Raw genomic sequence first — 10,143 nt, forward strand, 5'->3', positions numbered from 1 at the left:
GACACATGGAAGTATGTTGGTAGTGACGAAACCATTGTTTGAAACGGACGTATAGATTTTTGAATGTATGGGAGTATAAATGAGCCTGGGGGTAACGTTACTGTTGGTCGCGCATACATAAACGTAAACATAAACATGTTGGGTAGCCCTAAATGACCCAAAACAGTATAATGGAAATTACAACCCAACAGCTAGTAACTCAACTCCCAACGACAATAACCCAGCAAATTGGGTTCTTAAATTACCCAACTTAATAAAAACAACCCAATTAAACTCACCAACAGTCTCAACTCAGCTGCTGGGTTGAGAAAATAACCCAACATTTTTAGAGAGTATAACTCTGCCCCCTTTTCTCCAATCAACTGGAAAATGTCAACAATCACTCCGCCGACTATTAGAACCCTATGCAACAACTTTCAGCCTCCTACAACTTACGGTTCCAAAGTTCCTAACCCTAACCGTATCCCTAACCGTAACCCTAACCCTAAACCTAACCTTAACCCTATTAGGGGCTTATTCGCTTATAACTCAACCCCCTTTTCTCCAATCAACCTGAAAATTTCACCAATCACTCCGGCAACAATCAGAACCATATGCACCAACTTTCAGCCTCCTACATCTTACGGTTCCAAACACCCTAACCCTAACCCTAACCCTAAACCCTAACCCTAATAGGGGCTTATATGCAAATAACTCCGCCCCCTTCTCTCCAATCAACTGGACAATTTCACCAATCACTCCGCCGTCCATCAGAACCCCATGCACCAACTTTCAGCCTCCTAAACCTTACGGTTCCAAAGTTCCTAACCCTAACCCTAACCCTAATAGGGGCTTATTTCCTAATAACTCCGCCCCCTTTTCTCCAATCAACTGGAAATTTTCACCAATCACTCCGGCGACAGTCAGAACCATATGCACCAACTTTCAGCCTCCTACACCTTACGGTTCCAAACACCCTAACCCTAACCCTAAGCCAAACCCAAAACCCTAACCCTAATAGGGGCTTATTCGCTTATAACCCCGTCCCCTTTTCTCAATCAATTGGAAATTTTCACCAATCACTCCGCAAACTATCAGAACCCTATGCACCAAATTTCAGCCACCTACACCTTACGGTTCCAAAGTTCCTAACACTAAACCCTAACCCTTATAGGGGCTTATTGGCCAATCACTCCGCCCCCTTTTCTCCAATCAACTGGAAAATTTCACCAATCACTCCACCGACCATCAGAACCCTATGCACCAACTTTCAGCCTCCTACACCTTACAGTTCCAAAGTTCCTAACCCTAACCCTAACCCTAAAAGGGGCTTAGTCAAAAATAACTCCGCCCCCTTTTCTCCAATCAACCTGAAAATTTCACCAATCACTCTGCCGACAACCAGAACTGTATGCACCAACTTTCAGCCTCCTACACCTTACGGTTCCAAAGTTCCTAACCCTAACCCTAACCCTAACCCTAAACCCGAACCCTTATAGAGGCTTATAGGCCAATAACTCCGCCCCCTTTTCTCCAATCAACTGGAAAATTTCAGCAATCACTCCGCCGACCATCAGACCCTACGCACCAACTTTCAGCCTCCTACACCTTACGGTTCCAAAGTTCCTAATCCTAACCCTAACCCTAATAGGGGCTTATTTACTAATAACTCCGCCCCATTTTCTCCAATCAACCTGAAAATTTCACCAATCAGTCCACCGACCATCAGACCCTATGCACCAACTTTCAGCCTCCTACACCTTACGGTTCCAAAGTTCCTAACCCTAACCCTAACCCTAAAAGGGCTTAGTCGCCAATAACTCCACCCCCTTTTCTCCAATCAACTGGAAATTTTTACCAATCACTCCGCCGACTATCAGAACCCTATGCACCAAATTTCAGCCACCTACACATTACGGATCCAAAGTTCCTAACACTAAACCCTAACCCTTGTAGGGGCTTATTGGCCCATCACTCCGCCCCCTTTTATCCAATCAACTGGAAAATTTCACCAATCACTCCACCGACCATCAGAACCCTTTGGACCAACTTTCAGCCTCCTACACCTTACAGTTCCAAAGTTCCTAACCCTAACCCTAAACCCTAAAAGGGGCTTATTCAAAAATAACTCCGCCCCCTTTTCTCCAATCACCTGGAAAATTTCACCAATCACTCCACACAAGATCAGAACCCTATGCAACAACTTTCAGGCTCCTACACCTTACGGTTCCAAAGTTCATAACCCTAACCCTCACCCTAAACCCTAACCCTAATAGGAGCATTTTCGCCAATTACTCCGCCCCATTTTCTCCAATCAACTGGAAAATTTCACCAATCACTCCGGCAACAGTCAGAACCATATGCACCAACTTTCAGCCTCCTACACCTTACGGTTCCAAACACCCTAACCCTAACCCTAAGCCAAACCCAAAACCCTAATCCTAATAGGGGCTTATTCGCTTATAACCCCGTCCCCTTTTCTCAATCAATTGGAAATTTTCACCAATCACTCCGCAAACTATCAGAACCCTATGCACCAAATTTCAGCCACCTACACCTTACGGTTCCAAAGTTCCTAACACTAAACCCTAACCCTTATAGGGGCTTATTGGCCAATCACTCCGCCCCCTTTTCTCCAATCAACTGGAAAATTTCACCAATCACTCCACCGACCATCAGAACCCTATGCACCAACTTTCAGCCTCCTACACCTTACAGTTCCAAAGTTCCTAACCCTAACCCTAACCCTAAAAGGGGCTTAGTCAAAAATAACTCCGCCCCCTTTTCTCCAATCAACCTGAAAATTTCACCAATCACTCTGCCGACAACCAGAACTGTATGCACCAACTTTCAGCCTCCTACACCTTACGGTTCCAAAGTTCCTAACCCTAACCCTAACCCTAACCCTAAACCCTAAACCTTATAGAGGCTTATAGGCCAATAACTCCGCCCCCTTTTCTCCAATCAACTGGAAAATTTCAGCAATCACTCCGCCGACCATCAGACCCTACGCACCAACTTTCAGCCTCCTACACCTTACGGTTCCAAAGTTCCTAATCCTAACCCTAACCCTAATAGGGGCTTATTTACTAATAACTCCGCCCCATTTTCTCCAATCAACCTGAAAATTTCACCAATCAGTCCACCGACCATCAGACCCTATGCACCAACTTTCAGCCTCCTACACCTTACGGTTCCAAAGTTCCTAACCCTAACCCTAACCCTAAAAGGGCTTAGTCGCCAATAACTCCACCCCCTTTTCTCCAATCAACTGGAAATTTTTACCAATCACTCCGCCGACTATCAGAACCCTATGCACCAAATTTCAGCCACCTACACATTACGGATCCAAAGTTCCTAACACTAAACCCTAACCCTTATAGGGGCTTATTGGCCCATCACTCCGCCCCCTTTTATCCAATCAACTGGAAAATTTCACCAATCACTCCACCGACCATCAGAACCCTTTGGACCAACTTTCAGCCTCCTACACCTTACAGTTCCAAAGTTCCTAACCCTAACCCTAAACCCTAAAAGGGGCTTATTCAAAAATAACTCCGCCCCCTTTTCTCCAATCACCTGGAAAATTTCACCAATCACTCCACCGACCATCAGAACCCTATGCACCAGCTTTCAGCCTCCTACACTTTATGGTTCCAAAGTTCCTAACCCTAAAAGGGGCTTATACGCCACTAACTCCGCCCCCTTTTCTCCAATCAACTAGAAAATTGCACCAATCACTCCGCCGACAATCAGAACCGTATGCAACAACTTTCAGCCTCCTACACCTTACGGTTCCAAAGTTGCAAACCCTATCCCTAACCCTAACCCTAAATCCTAAACCTAATAGGGGCTTATTCGCCAATAACTTCGCCCCCTTTTTTCCAATCAACTGTAAAATTTCACCAATCACTCCGCCGACCATCAGAACCCTGTGCAACAACTTTCAGCCTCCTACACCTTATGGTTCCAAAGTTCCTAACACTAACCCTAACCCTCACGCTAAACCCTAACCCTAAACCCTAACCCTAATAAGGGATTATTCACTAATCACTCCGCCTACTTTTCTCCAATCAACTCTAAAATTTCACCAATCACTCCGCCGACCATCAAAACCCTGTGCACCAACTTTCAGCCTGCTACACCCTACGGTTCCAAAGTTCCAAACCCTAACCCTAACCCTTACCTTAACCCTAACCCTAAACCCTAACCCTAAATCCTAACCCTAATAGGGGCTTATTCGCCAATAACTTCGCCCCCTTTTTTCCAATCAACTGTAAAATTTCACCAATCACTCCGCCGACCATCAGAACCCTGTGCACCAACTTTCAGCCTCCTACACCTTACGGTTCCAAAGTTCCAAACCCTAATAGGGGCTTATACGCCAATAACTCCGCCCCCTTTTCTCCAATGAACTGGAAAATTTCACCAATCACTCCACCGACCATCAAAACCCTGTGTACAAACTTCTAGCCTCCAACACCTTACGGTTCCAAAGTTCCAAACCCTAACCCTAACCTTAACCCTAACCCTAAACCCTAATCATAAACCCTAACCCTAATCCCTAACCCTAATAGGGGCTTATTCGCAAATAACTCCGCCCCCTTTTCTCCAATCAACTGGAAAATTTCACCAATCACTCCGCCGACCATCAGAACCCTGTGCACCATCTTTCAGCCCGCTACACCCTACGGTTCCAAAGTTCCAAACCCTAACCCTAACCCTTACCTGAACCCTAACCCTAAACCCTAACCCTAAAGCCTAACCCTAAACCCTAAACCCTAAAAGGGGCTTATTCAAAAATAACTCCGCCCCCTTTTCTCCAATAAACTGGAAAATTTCACCAATCACTTCACCGACCATCAGAACCCTATGCACCAGCTTTAAGCCTCCTACACTTTATGGTTCCAAAGTTCCTAACCCTAATAGGGGCTTATACGCCACTCTCTCCGCCCCCTTTTCTCCAATCAACTAGAAAATTTAACCAATCACCCCGCCGACAATCAGAACACTATGCAACAACTTTCAGCCTCCTACACCTTACGGTTCCAAAGTACAAAACCCTAACCCTAACCCTAACCCGAACCCTAAATCCTAACCCTAATAGAGGCTTATTCGCTAATAACTCCGCCCACTTTTCTTCAATCAACTGGAAAATTTCACCAATCACTCGGCCGACCATCAGAACCCTGTACACCAACTTTCAGCCTCCAACACCTTACGGTTCCAAAGTTCCAAACCCTAACCCTCACCCTAAACCCTAACCCTAATAGGGGCTTATTCGCCAATAACTCCGCCCCTTTTCTCCAATCAACTCTAAAATTTCACCAATCACTCCGCCGACCATCAGAACCCTGTGCACCAACTTTCAGCCTCCTACACCTTACGGTTCCAAAGTTCCAAACCGTAACCCTAACCCTAACCCTAAACCCTAACCCTAAACCCTAACCCTAATAGGGGCTTATTCGCCAATAACTCCGCCCTCTTTTCTCCAATTAACTGTAAAATTTAACCAATTACTCCGCCGACCATCAGAACCCCATGCACAAACTTTTAGCCTCCTACACCTTACGGTTCCAAAGTTCCGAACCCTAACCCTAACCCTAATAGGGGCTTATTCACCAATAACTCCGCCCCCTTTTCTCCAATCAACTAGAAAATTCCACCAATCATTCTGCCGATAATCAGAACCCTATTCAACAACTTTCAGCCTCCTACACCTTACGGTTCATAAGTTGCAAACCCTAACCCTAACCCTAAACACTTAGCCTAACCCTAACCCTAATAAGGGCTTATTCGCCAATAATCCGCCCACTTTTCTCCAATCAACTGGAAAATTTCACCAATCACTCAGCCGACCATCAGAACCCTGTGCACCAACTTTCATTCCGCTACACCTTACGGTTCCAAAGTTCCAAACCCTAACCCTAACCCTAACCGTAAACCCTAACCCTAACCCTAACCCTAATAGGGGCTTATTCGCCAATAACTCCGCCCCCTTTTCTCCAATCAACCAGAAAATTTCACCAATTACTCCGCCGACCATCAGAACCCCATGCACAAACTTTTAGCCTCCTACACCTTACGGTTCCAAAGTTCCTAACCCTAACCCTAACCCTAACCCTAAGCCCTAACCCTAATAGGGGCTTATTCGCCAATAACTCCACCCCCTTTTCTCCAATTAACTGTAAAATTTCACCAATCACTCCGCCCACCATCAGAACCCTATGCAGCGAATTTCAGCCTCCTACACCTTACGGTTCTAAAGTTCTTAACCCTAAACCTAAGCCCTAACCCTAATAGGGGCTTATTCGCTTATAACTCCGCCCCCTTTATTCCAATCAACTGGAAATTTTCACCAATCACTCTGGCGACCATCAGAACATTATGCACGTACTTTTAGCCTCTTACACCTTACGGTTTCAAAGTTCCTAACCCTAACCCTAACCCTCATAGGGGCTTTTTTGCTGATAACTCCACCCCCTTTTCTCCAATCAACTGGAAATTTTCACCAATCACTCCGGCGACCATCAGAACACTATGCACCTACTTTTAGCCTCCTACACCTTACGGTTCCAAAGTTCATAACCCTAACCCTAACCCTAACCCCTAAACCCTAACCCTAATAGGGGCTTATTCGCCAATAACTCCGCCCCCTTTTCTCCAATCAACTGGAAAATTTCACCAATCACTCTGCCGACAATCAGAACCCTTTTCACCAACTTTCAGCCTCCTACACCTTACAGTTCCAAAGTTCCTAACCCTAATAGGGGCTTATACAACAATAACTTCGCCTCCTTTTTTCCAATCAACTGTAAAATTTCACCCATCACTCCGCCGATGATCAGATCCCTGTGCACCAACTTTCAGGCTCCTACACCTTACAGTTCCAAAGTTCCAAACCCTAAACCTAACCCTAACCCTAACCGTAAACCCTAACCTTAATAGGGGCTTATTCGCCAATAACTCCGCCCACTTTTCTCCAATCAACTGGAAAATTTCACCAATCACTCAGCCGACCATCAGAACCCTGTGCACCAACTTTCAGCCTGCTACACCTTACGGTTCCAAAGTTCCAAACCCTAACCCTTACCCTAACCCTAAACCCTCACCCTAACCCTAACCCTAATAGGGGCTTATTCGCCAATAACTCCGCCCCCTTTTCTCCAATCCACGAGAAAATTCCACCAATCACTCCGCCAACGATCAGAACCCTATTCAACAACTTTCAGCCTCCTACACCTTACGGTTCATAAGTTGCAAACCCTAACCCTAACCCTAACCCTAAAAGGGGCTTATTTGCTAATAACTTCGCCTCCTTTTTTCCAATCAACTATAAAATTTCACCAATCACTCCGCCGACCGTCAGAACCCTGTGCACCAACTTTCAGCCTCCTACACCTTACGGTTCTAAAGTTCCAAACCCTAACCCTCACCCTAAACCCTAACTCTAAACCCTAACCCTAATAGGGGCTTATTCGCCAATAACTCCGCCCAGTTATCTCCAGTCAACAGGAAAATTTCACCAATCACTCCGCCGACCATCAGAACCCTGTGCACCAACTTTCAGCCTCCTACACCTTACGGTTCCAAAGTTCAAAACCCTAACCCTCACCCTAAACCCTAACTCTAAACCCGAACCCTAATAGGGGCTTATTCGCCAATAACTCCGCCCACTTATCTCCAGTCAACTGAAAAATTTCACCAGTCACTCAGCCGACCATCAGAACCCTGTGCACCAACTTTCAGCCCGCTACACCTTACGGTTCCAAAGTTCAAAACCCTAACCCTAACCCTAACCCTAACCTTAATAGGGGCTTATTGGCCAATAACTCCGCCCCCTTTTCTCCAATCAACTCTAAAATTTCACCAATCACTCCGCCGATCATCAGAACCCGGTGCACCAACTTTCAGCCTCCTACACCTTACGGTTCCAAAGTTCCAAACCCTAACCCTAACCCTAACCCTAACCCTAAGCCCTAACCCTAACCCTAATAGGGGCTTATTCGCCAATAACTCCGCCCCCTTTTCTCCAATCAACGAGAAAATTCCACCAATCACTCCGCCAACGATCAGAACCCTATGCAACAACTTTCAGCCTCCTACACCTTACGGTTCATAAGTTGCAAACCCTAACCCTAACCCTAACCCTAAAAGGGGCTTATTTGCCAATAACTTCGCCTCCTTTTTTCCAATCAACTATAAAATTTCACCAATCACTCCGCCGACCATCAGAACCCTGTGCACCAACTTTCAGCCTCCTACACCTTACGGTTCCAAAGTTCAAAACCCTAACCCTCACCCTAAACCCTAACTCTAAACCCGAACCCTAATAGGGGCTTATTCGCCAATAACTCCGCCCCCTTTTCTCCAATCAACGAGAAAATTCCACCAATCACTCCGCCAACGATCAGAACCCTATTCAACAACTTTCAGCCTCCTACACCTTACGGTTCATAAGTTGCAAACCCTAACCCTAACCCTAACCCTAAAATTGGCTTATTTGCTAATAACTTCGCCTCCTTTTTTCCAATCAACTATAAAATTTCACCAATCACTCCGCCGACAATCAGAACCCTGTGCACCAACTTTCAGCCTCCTACACCTTATGGTTCCAAAGTTCCAAACCCTAACCCTAACCCTAACCCTAAACCCTAACTCTAAACCCGAACCCTAATAAGGGCTTATTCGCCAATAACTCCGCCCACTTATCTCCAGTCAACTGGAAAATTTCACCAGTCACTCAGCCGACCATCAGAACCCTGTGCACCAACTTTCAGCCCGCTACACCTTACGGTTCCAAAGTTCAAAACCCTAACCCTAACCCTAACCCTAACCTTAATAGCGGCTTATTCGCCAATAACTCCGCCCCCTTTTCTCCAATCAACTCTAAAATTTCACCAATCACTCCGCCGACCATCAGAACCCGGTGCACACACTTTCAGCCTCCTACACCTTACGGTTCCAAAGTTCCCAACCCTAACCCTAACCCTAACCCTAAACCCTAACCCTAAACCCTAACCCTAATAGGTGCTTATTCACCAATAACTTCGCCCCCTTTCATCCAATTAACTGTAAAATTTCACCAATCACTCCTCCGACAATCAGAACCCTATGCAAACACTTTCAGCCTCCTACAGCTTATGGTTCCAAAGTTCCAAACCCTAACCCTAACCCTAACCGTAAACCCTAACCCTAACCCTAACCCTAATAGGGGCTTATTCGCCAATAACTCCGCCACCTTTTCTCCAATCAACCAGAAAATTTCACCAATTACTCCGCCGACCATCAGAACCCCATGCACAAACTTTTAGCCTCCTACACCTTACGGTTCCAAAGTTCCTATCCCTAACCCTAACCCTAACCCTAACCCTAAGCCCTAACCCTAATAGGGGCTTATTCGCCAATAACTCCACCCCCTTTTCTCCAATTAACTGTAAAATTTCACCAATCACTCCGCCCACCATCAGAACCCTATGCAGCGAATTTCAGCCTCCTACACCTTACGGTTCTAAAGTTCTTAACCCTAAACCTAAGCCCTAACCCTAATAGGGGCTTATTCGCTTATAACTCCGCCCCCTTTATTCCAATCAACTGGAATTTTTCACCAATCACTCTGGCGACCATCAGAACATTATGCACGTACTTTTAGCCTCTTACACCTCACGGTTTCAAAGTTCCTAACCCTAACCCTAACCCTCATAGGGGCTTTTTTGCTGATAACTCCGCCCACTTATCTCCAGTCAACTGGAAAATTTCACCAGTCACTCAGCCGACCATCAGAACCCTGTGCACCAACTTTCAGCCCGCTACACCTTACGGTTCCAAAGTTCATAACCCTAACCCTAACCCTAACCCCTAAACCCAACCCTAATAGGGGCTTATTCGCCAATAACTCCGCCCCCTTTTCTCCAATCAACTGGAAAATTTCACCAATCACTCTGCCGACAAACAGAACCCTTTTCACCAACTTTCAGCCTCCTACACCTTACAGTTCCAAAGTTCCTAACCCTAATAGGGGCTTATACAACAATAACTTCGCCTCCTTTTTTCCAATCAACTGTAAAATTTCACCCATCACTCCGCCGATGATCAGATCCCTGTGCACCAACTTTCAGGCTCCTACACCTTACAGTTCCAAAGTTCCAAACCCTAAACCTAACC

Source organism: Aulostomus chinensis, chromosome 6 (assembly GCF_037954235.1).
Source record: "Aulostomus chinensis isolate RoL2024-O1b breed Wild chromosome 6, RoL_Achi_v1.0, whole genome shotgun sequence".
NCBI lineage: Eukaryota > Metazoa > Chordata > Actinopteri > Syngnathiformes > Aulostomidae > Aulostomus > Aulostomus chinensis.